Genomic DNA, 12,445 nt, shown 5'->3' with positions numbered 1-12,445 from the left:
GGGGGTAGAGTTTGAAAATTGCCCTATAGTGCCGGTTTGTGTCTTCAACCAGGACTATAGGGTAAGACTCTTTAGTGCCGGTTGGTGACACAAACCGGTACTATAGGTTAGACCTTTAGTACCGGTTTGTGTCACAAACCGTCACTAAAGGGGCTCGTGGGGCCCTGGCCTGACGCCAGCCTGCCACCACCCCTTTAGTACCGGTTCGTGGCACGAACCGGTACTAAAGGTTCATTAGGTTCATTACGAACCGGCACTAATGCATAGCCATTCGAACCGGCACTAATGGTCACATTAGTGCTGGTTTTTTTACAAACCGGCACTAATGTGCTTCACGTTTGACCCTTTTTCTACTAGTGAACGTATCATGTCATGAGTTATGTCTGATTAACTAATTACAAGGTTTTTGTCAAGCTTCTATTTATTCTTAGCCATCAGGTCTTCTCTACACATACTACATAGAGACTAAAGTACAAAATCATAATTCTGCGGGTTGCATTGCATGTTAATTTCAGTTAGTTATGACATTTGTTATGAATTCTGGGATTGCAAATTTCTGTCTACAATTTGCTGGAGGGGCCTGTGTAGCATGCCATATATATTGATGCTTTACTTCTATGCTGCACCGTATCAGGCATTTATGTCTGATTAACTAATTACAAAGAAGGTGTAATGACTTATATCTGAAAATTCTTCTTGAAGAATATATTTGTAAAAGTGTGCATGTGTTAGAAGAGCTACACTGCAGCTCGAATCTGTAGCTTCAGTTCTTAATTTGTTATGCATGAACTGTAATAATGAGGCAACCTTAGTTGATGTTTTTCTGTACTAATAGGCTACTTGGTACTTTGTTTAGCTCTACACATGGAAATATTGGCATGTCATATCTCCGACATATCAGTGAAATCAAGCTACTGTTTGTTACGCCATAGGGGGTAGCATCTAGGTATGCCTCGTAGTATAATGTACAATATGTGTTTCACGAGTCACGACATAGGCTGGGGCTTCCTTGAGCACAATATCCGCCACCTTCCTCAAATGCTTTCCCAGTTAATATGAGGCACCACAAACTATTAATTTTCATTATATACTCAACATGATTCCTAATAGGTGAACTGTTGAGTGATTTAATTGCTTTTTTCTCCTGTAGTCTGAAAATTGTGATTATGAAGCTGGTAGTGCCAGGATGAATCTCAATTTTTGGAAGCTGGTCAAGCCCACTGAAAATGTCAAGTCGTGCATCAAGGTGTTCTCTTACAAAGAATTCCGAGGGGAGCTCGGGGAGGTTGTCTTCCTCAAGTTCTTCTTCCGGAGCGCGAGGGTGCCGAGGACCGTGTCCGTCTCCATGGCTAATCCAAGCTTCATGTCATTCTCAATGGATGAGGCGACTCATAAAGCACAGCAAGCTTCTAACAAGATGGCCAGTAGTTCCTGCGAAATGGTGCTTCTCGGGGGCACAGGTCCTGAAGGAGGCATGCCCTGGAGCTTCAAGACATGTACCGATTACTCTGTTGAGGACCCTTTCTCAGTGGTGCAGATTCGCCACAAAGCTTAATATTCGTGGAGCAATGGAAGTTTTTCGGATGTCAACTGTGAAGCATGTCCGGTATTTGCTTCTTCTGCTACCTGTATCCTGACTTTGGTGGTATTGTAAATTATTATGGGAAGCGTAGAACCCTTTGCTCGGGCCGCATTACATTATATAGAATACATGTCGTGGCTTACAAGGTTTAGATCGATACTAGATCGATCGGTTACAGAAGAAAGATAGGGAGAGGTTGAAACAGAAGAAGAGATATGATATGTTTACAATTTAAACAGAGTTCTATCTCTATACAACAACTAATTCTAACACCCCCCTCAATCTAAACCTCATGAAGCTTTGCCAAGGTTGAGATTGTATTTGAACTCATCTAACCTTCTCATGGTGAGTGGTTTTGTGAAGCCATCAGCAAGTTGGTCTCTCGTATGTATGAACCGAATGTCAATTAGCTTTCAAGCTACCCTTTTTCTGACAAAGTGAAAATTAACTTCAATGTGTTTGGTACATGCATGGAAAACAGGATTAGCTGAGAGGTAGGTGGCACCAATGTTATCACATCATAACCTAGCAGCTTGTGGAGCCTTAATCCCAAGCTCATAAAGTAAAGTTTGTATCCACATTACTTCAGCTGTTGCATTTGCCAATGCTTTGTACTCCACCTCAGTACTTGACCTTGAAACTGTAGCCTATTTTCTTGCACTCCATGATACAAGGTTTGTTCCCAGAAACACAGCAAAACCACCTGTGGACCTTCTGTCATCAGCACAACCTGCCCAGTCTGCATCAGAATATGCAGTAACAAGCATGGATGAAGACCTGGTAATATGAAGCCCAAGTCCCTCTGAAAACTTAAGATACCTCAAAATTCTCTTGACTGCAGTCCAATGAGTAGTTCTAGGTGCATGTAAATATTGACATACTTTGTTCACAGAATAAGAAATATCCGGACGTGTAAGAGTCAAATATTGTAAAGCACCTACAACACTCCTGTAATTTGTTGCATCCTCTGGTCCAAGTACTTCTCCACTTTCAACTGTAAGTTTTTCTGAGGTTGAGATTGGTGTACTCACAGGTTTACAATGTTCCAATCCCACTCTCTTGGGAATATCAGTTGTATATTTGTCATGTGTGAGAAGTATGCCATCCTTTACCTGTTTAACCTCTATACCAAGGAAGTAGTGAAGATCACCTAGATCCTTAAGAGGAAACTCCAGTTTCAGATCCTTAAGCAGACAAGTAGTGGCATCTGAGCTTGAACTAGCAAAAATTATATCATCAACATAAACAAGCACAAATATGGTGATATTGCCTTTATTGTAAAAGAACAAAGAGGTATCTGCTTTAGATGGTATAAACCCAAGTTGTTGTAACTGCATGCTTAATCTTGAGTACTAAGCTCTAGGAGACTGTTTCAAACCATATAAAGCTTTATCCAACTTAAAGACATAATGTGGTGTGCTTTGGTTCTCATATCCCGGTAGTTGTCGCATGAACACTTCTTCCTCAAGAACACCATGAAGAAACGCGTTCTCAACATCTAGCTGTCTTGGACTCCAACCTCTGGAAATAGCAATAGACAACACAAGCCGAATAGTAGCTTCCTTAACAACAGGGCTAAAGGTATCTTCATAATCAATACCAAATCTTTGTTTAATCCATTTAGCAACTAATCTAGCCTTGTACCTGTCTATACTTCCATCATATTTTCTCTTGATCTTGTATACCCATTTACAATCTATAACATTATTTCCCTTCCTTGGTGGTACTAAATGCCAAGTTTTGTTTTTCATGAGTGCATTGTATTAGCTATCCATAGCCTCCTTCCACTCTTTATGATTAAGAGCATCGTGCAAATGAGTTGGTTCACCACAACTACTAAGAAAAGCTCGTTTGACCCTGTCGTACCTTACAGTGCCATTGGTATATTCCTTTGCCTTGATAATACCTGACTGAGATCGAGTATGACGACGAGGAGCTACTGGCGAGGTTTGCACAGAAGATCCCGATGTAGCAGTAGCTGTTGGTTGCGCCACAGAAGATCCTGCAGGATCAGTTGCAGCTGAGACAGCTGCAGGTTCCCGATCCAGCTCTCAATCTAAGGAGGATGGCGACCCAGACGCGCCAAGCGTCCCGCTATTGGCTCCTGGGTCAGCCCATGGGCTGGTGGCGCGCGGTGATTTGCCCCCGTCCGCGCCTGGAGAGATGGGCTCAGTGGCGGGCCCCGCTGCACGAGGGCTGACGGCCACCAGCGCCTCTGAACCGGTGGGCTCCACACGGTCGGGCCGATCGGCCACCCGAGCGCGATTGGCTGCTTGCGGGCGACCGTGATCGTCCTCGGGTCGCGCGTCGATGGAGACAGCCGAGCTGGCGCGGGGATCTGCCTCGGATCGAACACCGCTGCCACCTGAATCTATATGGGATCCGGCGCCTCTTCTGTCTTTTTCTGCACACATAAAATCATGAACTGAATCTGCGCAAATATCTCTAGAATCCAAATTTTCTATGGAATTCTTCACAGGATCAGCTTGATATAATTCACCCCTGTGATCTGGAAGAAGTGCTATTTCAGCACGGAGGAGAGCTCCCGCATTTGGGTGAAGTTTGGCAAACGGAAAAAGAGTTTCATCAAAGACAACGTCTTGAGAGATATAGATACGGCCAGTTGCAATCTCTAAGCATTTGTACCCTTTGTGAAGATTACTATAGCCATGAAAAACACATTCGGTAGATCGAAACTCGAGCTTGTGGCGATTATGTGGACGTAAATTTGGGTAGCAAGCACACCCAATTTTTTAAGAGAATTGTAATCATGCGTTTGATTATATAATCGCTCTAATGGAGTAGAATTTCCAATGACCTTACTAGGAAGGCGATTGATAAGATAAGTTGTTGCAATGAATGCTTCATTCCAATATTTGAGAGGCATGGAGGCATGTGCAAGTAGGGAAAGGCCAACTTCAACAATGTGGCGATGTTTTCTCTCGGTAGAGCCGTTTTGCTAGTGAGCATGAGGACAAGAGACATGATGTTCAATGCCTATGCTAAAGAAGAAAGAGTTGAACTTCTCATACTCCCCTCCCCAGTCACTCTGGACTGCTAGAATTTTCCTGTTAAAATGTCTTTCAACAAGTTTTTGGAATTCTTGAAACACAGAAAAACTTTAGATTTGTGTTTTAACAAGTAAATCCAAGTAAACTTGCTATAATCATCAATGAAACTGACATAATATTTTTTCTTCCAAAGGAATCTCTAGCATGACCCCATACATCACAGAAAATAAGCTCTAAAGGAGCATGAGACACGTTGTTTGACTTAGGACAAGGGAGTTGATGACTCTTAGCACACTGACATGCTTCACAAATAGACTCACTGGATTGACTATGTGACTATGGCAAATTGTCTTTATTAACTACTTGCTTGACTATGATTGATGATAGGTGTCCTAATCTTTGATGCCACCGTGCCAAAGAGGGCTTGATGACAGAATAAGCACGGCGACGCTTGTGGTTGAAAACTTCGAATGAGATGGGGTAGAGCCCTCCAATGAATCTACCGTGATGAAGAAGTTCCCTCGTTGCCCGGTCCTTTATAAAAAAAGTAACAAGGGTGAGTTTCAAAGAAAACATTATTATCGGTGCTTAGACGAGACATAGATGCAAGGTTTTTATCTGCTTGTGGAACATGGACAACATTGTTTAAGACAAGATCACGTTTAAGGGTAGGGGAATTAATAAAAGCTTGACCAATGTGTTGAATATCCATACCTCCACCACTTGCAGTATGAATCTGATAATTGCCAAGGTATTTCTCCCGGAGAGCAGGTTGCTCTAGTTCACCAGTAACGTGGTCGGTTGCACCAGAGTCAACGTACCACACACCATCGCCCCTTGCTCGCGCATAGCTGTAGCAACAAGACGGCAGTCGGGGACAATATCTTCATCATACTGGTGCTAGCAATCCATGACTTCATGGCCTGCCTTTTTGCAGAGTTGAACCGAGGACGCCCTCGGGAGGAGGACGGGCGACGGCCAGAGTTGTTGTTGAAGCCGCCGCTTGAGGGTTTGTTGGTGTAGTTGCTGGAAGTGTTGTAGCCGTCGCCGCCAGAGCTGTTGTAGCCGCCATCTCCCTGGAAGTTGCCACGCCCGCGCCCAGCGGTGCGAGACTGCCCCTGGTGACCGTGCCCACGGCCGCGACCACGAGATACAATGTTGGCAGAAGATTGGTGGAGGTTGGTGCGGTGAAGAAGGCTGAGGCGGGCATCAAAACTTAGGAACTGGCTGTAGAGCTCCTAAACCGTGATTGGTTCCACCTGAGCAGTGAGCACCGAGACGACAGAGTTGTACTCCATATCTAGCCAGGCTTGAATTTTGGAGACGATCTCCGGATCGGAGAGCGCAGCGGCAGTACAGGCAACTTCATCTGTGAGACTTTTAATTTTGCCAAGGTACTCGGTCATGGTCATATTACCTTTCTGAAGATCGGTCAGCTCGATGCGGGTCTTGATAGCTTGAGCTTGACTCTAAGCAGCAAACATGGTGTGAATTGCACGCCAAACTTTGGCCGACGTCTGTAACGTGGCGACCTGTGCAAGGATATCGCGGGAAAGAGAGCCCATAAAAAATCCCTGAAGTTGCTGCTGTTGTGCATACCAGAGGGTCCTTGCAAAGTTGGCGACTTGCTCTGCTTTGCCATCCTTGGTGATGGTGAGGGTGGGCGGCGGTGCCGGGATCTTCTCGTCGAGGTGATGCTCCATCTGTGCTCCTTTGATCTGCGGTAGCACGACGGCCTTCCAGGGAAGAAAGTTCCCCCTCGTCAGCTTCTCCTGCGGTGGTGGTCCAAGTGATGCGGTGGTGGTGGTGGAAGAGGAGGCGAAGGTGGAGGAGGAGGTGGTGGAAAGTGCACCCATGGTGCTGGGCATCATGGTGGCGGAGGTGGTAGACATACTCTCGATGGAGGAAGGTAGCTAGATGTGTTCTTGTTGAGGAAGAGGCTCTGTTACCATGTACATTATTGTGGGAAGCGTAGAACCCTTTGCTTGGGCCGCATTACATTATATAGGATACATGCCGTGGCTTACAAGGTTTAGATCGATACAAGATCGATCGGTTACAGAAGAAAGATTGGGAGAGGTTGAAACAAAAGAAGAGATAGAATAGGTTTACAATTTAAAAAGAGTTCTATCTCTATACAACAACTAATTCTAACAGGTATTACTCCTATATTTCAGACTTTGTGTTAAATTCGTGGTCCAATGTTTGGTGGGAAAATCAGAAATACTATGCACTGACGATAGTTTGCTTGCTGTGTAACCTGTATCATCAGTGTCCCACAGTATATGCTGCTTGCAACATTTTGAGTGCAGAAGCAACATGTTTCAGCTGCCTTTTGTGCATCCTGGTGTCCTGATTGTCATGTAGATCAATTATCAACAAAACATTCCAATTGTCTTTAGGCATACATTGTTATGATCAGATATATGCCTTTGAACTTCATCGCAAAATATCTTTGATCAATATGGCTTAAAACACCAGGAGGTACCATGTCATTTTAGACATTTTGCCTGCATATCTCATTGAGCTTGTCAATCTGATTAGATTATAGCAGTTCTTACATATTTTATCGTTCGATTAGAAAATTTCTTTGATCTATGATTTTACATTGCATTGTTTCTCATAAATATATTGTTACCTATGGCAAAGAAGAAGCGGACCGATGTGATGCGTAATTTTATTTTGGCCTTAAGGATCCATTACTTTGCATATGAATCCTTTAGTTGTGTGCATATATGCTTTGCTAGCAGGACTAGACTGAATCAGATGATCTTATTTTGCTCCTTCCTATCTCCAACAACTAGATTAATGCTCGATTTTACAACAAAAGTAACCCGATTTTACAGCAAGTAGTCAGCTGCTGCTTGATTTTATTATAAAGATTGATTTAACAAGGCACTGAAAACATTTAGTTTAGGCTAAGAAACTTGTGAAGATCTCTCTAATTGATTTTTTTTCTTGGTTTGATAAATACTTGGCTGCAAAATTTGCAATATTCTTGCCTGGCTCCCTCCTTCGGACATAGCCTCTTTGGCCTTCTGCCTTATGCATCCATATAGAACATTCCTCTTGTGCTCCTCCCGTCCATCACCTCTCCGCATCTTCCCTTCTCATCTCGACCCGCATCCAGGCCGATCCCCATGCTCTCCCAAATCGCTTCCACCTAACCCTAGCCTCTAGCCGCAACCGCCCCGGGCCGCGGCCGCCGCCATCTGCCGCCTCCGCTGCCGCTGCCGCTACCCCCTCCCACCGTGCCGCCGCACCCTCTCCCCGCAGCCGCGCCGTCCCTCAATCAGCCACCGCGCCACCTCTTCTGCCGCACCGCCGCCAACCCTTCCCAACCCTAGCCGCCGCTACTCCTCTAGCCACCGCCGCTCCTCCTCCTCACCGCGCCGCCATGTCTTCTAATGCCTTCACCTACTCCAACCCTTTCGCCGAGCCGGACCCTGCCGACATTCGCGACATCAACATCCATGAACGCGCCCCGTTTGTCCTCGATGCCACTGACTCCATGTACTTCGCGTGGAAGACATACTTTTCGCTCCTCTTCCGCGAGAACAATCTCGTGGATCATGTTGACGGCACCGTCGACTCCCACGCTTTGGTGGGCGACTCCGAGTGGACCGCGATCGACGCTACGCTCATCAGGTGGTTCTTCACCACCATCTCCAAGGACCTGTTTCACACGGTCGTGAGCGATGGTGATGACGCCCACGCCGTGTGGGTCAAGCTCAGCGGACTCTTCAACAACAACAAGCTTCAGTGTCGCGTTTTTTTGCAGTAGGAATTTTTTGACTGTCATCAGGATGAACAGTCCATCGATGACTACTGCCGCCGCTTGAAGACGTTGGCGGATGAACTCCGCGACATCGGCGCCAAGGTTGATGACGACCTCCTCCTCAGCATGCTCACCACCGGTCTCAACGAGGACTTCGGCAACGCCGTCTCCAACCTCACCTTGATGCTGGAGTACTCCTTCCCCAAGTTTGTGGCATACTTGTGGTTGGAGGAGCGCCCGATGAAGGGGGTCAAGAAGCGTGTGCAGCACCATGCCCTCACCGCCGGCACCCCCCGCGGCGCCCCGCCGCAAGCCGCCCCGTCCGCTCCGCGGCAACAGCCGCCGCCCTGGGATTTTCCCCCCTCCTGCCCGCGCCCCCGTTCCTCCCGCTGCCCCCAGTAGCAGCCGTGGGGTGGCGGGCGGCGCGGCAACCGTCGCGGGGGCGGCCAAAATCAGCAACAACTTGCGCACATGGGGCCCCTTGTCAGTAGCAGCTGGCCACCCCACCGTGGACTTATGACACCAATCTGTAGACGGTGTCGTTCATGCATACTCGATGCCGGTCCCTTGGGCTCCTGCCCCAGGCATCCTTGGGCCCCGTCCGGCGAGCCACCAGGCGAACTTTGCCACTCCCAGCACCGCACCCTACCCGGCATCGTCGGCCACGGGAGGCTATGGCGCCGCCCCCGCGCCAGCTTACTGCGCCGCCCCCGTGCCTGCCTATGGCGGGTTCTACCCGCCCCAGGTCCCACCGCCATGGGATCCAGCCCTCCTCGCCGCCCTGCATTCGGCTCCGTCACCGAGTAACTATGGTGGCAGTGGTGACTGATACATGGACTCGGGCGCCACTGCTCACATGACTGCTCATCCCGGTAACCTCACGTCTTCCACTCTCATTCATACTCCCACTCGCATCACTGTTGGTAACGATTCCTCTCTACCCATTACACATGTCGGTCATATGTCGTTTCCTTCCACCTCTACTCCTATTAACATGTCTATTGTTCTCGCCTCTCCTGACTTAGTAACCAACCTTGTCTCTGTTCGTCGCCTTGCTCGAGAGAACCCTATTACTGTTGAATTTGACGATGTTGGCTTTTCTGTGAAGGACGCCTGTACACGGATGGTACTCCACCAATGTGACAGTCCGGACGAGCTCTACCCAGTGCATCCTTCCGCCGCCACGACCACCCGTCCAGCCGCCCTCACCACTAGTGTCGATCTTTGTCATGCCTGCCTCGGTCATCCCAACTCCACAAGTTTGCGTCAGATTCTGCAGAGTTTTTCATTCTCATGTAATAAGGTTGACGACCACACCTGTGAGGCATGCCATCTAGGCAAGCACGTTAGTCTTCCCTTTAACGAGTCTACAAACATTTCCACTTTTCCATTTCAGTTATTGCATAGTGATGTTTGGACGTCCCGGTTGCAAACAACATGGGTTATCTATACTATTTGGTGATATTGGATGTTTTTCCCCATTATGTGTGGACATTTCCTCTCCGTCGCAAGTCCGATGCTCTTGCTACACTCACTGCTTTTTACTCATATATCACCACACAGTTTGGTCGTCCTATTCTTGCCTTGCAAACTGAAAACGGAGAAGAGTTTGACAATATTGCCATCCGCAATCTCCTTGCGACTCACGACACCATTTTTCAGCTCACTTGCCCCTACACGTCACAGCAGAATGGTCGCGCCGAGCATGTCATCCGCACTATTAATGACCATGTCCGCACGTTGCTTTTCCACTCCAACATGCCTCCTCAGTTCTGGCCAGACGGTCTTGCAACCGCCAACCTTCTCACAAACATCCGCCCGTGTCGTCCTCACTGGAACTATACTCCTCATGAGCTCCTCTTCGGTGCGGCTCCATCTTATGATGGTCTTCGCATTTTCGGGTGTCTCCGTTATCCTAGCACCGCGCCCACCACCCCTCACAAACTCACTCCCCGGTCAGTTCCTTGCATCTTTCTCGGTTATCCTCCCAACACCAAAGGTTATTGGTGCTATGATCCAGTGTCCCACTACGTATTTACTTCGCGACACACGTACTTTGATGAGCCGTTGTTCCCATTTCAGCAGGTACAATCCTCCTCGGCGTCTCCCACAGTGCGGCTCGCCCCTGCCACCACCTACGGTGAGCCGCCACCATGCCGCGCCAAGCACTGCGCCCAGCCCTGCCCACGCTTCCGGCACCGGCCGCCCCCTCCCGCGGTGCTTCGGGTGTGGCTGCCCCCTCGGGCGCCCCCGCAGCCGCGGCCTTTGGCGCCCCCTCGGGCGTCCCCGCCCCCGAGGCCAACTAGGGTGCCCCCGCCGCCACGGGCCCTTCGGCCGCCCCCGTCGCCGCGGCCTCTGGCGCCGCTGCGGGTGGCCCCTCGAAGTCCTCAGAGACCGGCTTGACCTCCTACTCGCCGGTCCCCCTCTCATCTCTGCCGACTGCAGTCGCACCTCTCACCGGTGTGGTTACTCGAGCTCGGACTGGGACGTTTCATCCTAGCATGCGTAATACCTCAAACGAGTACGCGTGTGCCGCGTCTACCACGGCCCCGTCTCCGCTCCCCACCTCCGCCCGCGCAACCCTTTGGGATCTGAACTGGCTTGCTGCGATGCGTGAAGAGTTCGATGCCCTGTAGCGCAACAGTACGTGGGAGCTTGTCCCGCGGCCTCCCTGTGCCAATGTTATCATTGGCAAGTGGATTTTCCGCCACAAGACTCGTCCTGATGGTTATCTTGTGTGCTACAAGGCGCGATGGGTGGTGCGCGGTTTCCGCCAGCGCGCCAACGTGGACTTCACGGTCACCTTCGCCCCGGTTGTCAAACCGGGCACAATTCGCGCTGTTCTCCAGCTTGATGTCTCTAGCGCCTGGCCAGTTCACCAACTCAACGTGTCCAATGCTTTCTTGCATGGCCATCTCGACGAGCAGGTGTTTTGTAAGTAGCCCACTGGTTTCGTCGACACTGACTATCCGGACCACGTGTGCTTGCTCTCTCGTTCTCTTTACGGGTTGAAGCAGGTGCCTCAGGCCTGGTACCAGTGGATCGCGGCCTTCCTTCGATAGTAGGGGTTTCGGTCCACACAGTCCGATGCCTCCCTGTTTGTTTTTCACTAGGGCACCGCCACCGCTTACCTTTTCTTGTACATCGACGGCATCATCCTGATTGCGTCCTTGCCAGCGCTACTTCAGCAGATCACAGCTCGCCTCGGCACCAAGTTCGCTCTCAAGGACTTGGGGGCTCTCCACTACTTCCTCGGCATCGAGGTTATCCGCCGTGCCACTGGCTTCTTCCTGCATCAGCAGAAGTATGCCTACGAGCTTCTGGAGTGATCTGACATACTTAACTGCAAGCTTGCTTCCACACCTGTTGACACTAAGGCTAAGGTGTCCGCCGTCGAGGGCTCTCCGGCGTCCGAAGCTCCCTTTTACCGCTCCATTGTCAGTGCTCTTCAGTACCTCACACTGAAGCATCCGGATATCAAGTATGCTGTCCAGCAGGTGTGTCTCCACATGCATGCCCCTCGTGACACTCATTGGCCTCTGGTGAAACATATTCTCCGGCATATACGTCGCACCACAGCTATGGGTGTCATCCTGACGGCATCACCCGACACCAGCCTCGTCGCCTACTCTGACGCCGACTGGCTGGGTGTCCCGACACTCGGCGCTCCACTTCCGGCTACTACGTCTACCTCAGACCCTCTCTGGTTTCGTGGTCGTCTAAACGACAACCCACGGTCTCACGGTCAAGTGCCAAGGCCGAGTACAGGGCAGTGGCCAATGCCGTCGCGGCGTGCTCCTGGCTATGACAGCTTCTTCAGGCCACGCTTGTCTACTGTGACAACGTCTCCGCGTTCTACTTCGCTGCCAACCCTGTACATCATCGCCGGACGAAGCATATTGAGCTCGACATTGACTTCGTTCGGGAGCATGTCACACATGGTCGTGTTCGAGTTTTGCATGTGCCCACCGATCAGCAGTTCGCCGATGTTATGACGAAGGGTCTACGCACCTCGACTTTCGAGGGCTTTCGGTCCAGTATTTGCGTCACCAGCGATGCTTTGACTGCGCGGGG

At 49.5% G+C, this 12,445-nt stretch overlaps 1 pseudogene; it reads left to right on the top strand.

Annotated features, from left to right (window-relative positions):
- Positions 1-1,555, top strand: part of LOC123184435 (uncharacterized) — a 4,170-nt pseudogene extending 2,615 nt beyond the window's left edge.
- Positions 1,556-12,445: the final 10,890 nt, after the last annotated feature.

Source organism: Triticum aestivum, chromosome 2A (assembly GCF_018294505.1).
Source record: "Triticum aestivum cultivar Chinese Spring chromosome 2A, IWGSC CS RefSeq v2.1, whole genome shotgun sequence".
In the NCBI taxonomy this organism is placed as follows: Eukaryota; Viridiplantae; Streptophyta; class Magnoliopsida; order Poales; family Poaceae; genus Triticum; species Triticum aestivum.
This window is presented reverse-complemented; position numbering and strand designations above follow the sequence as displayed.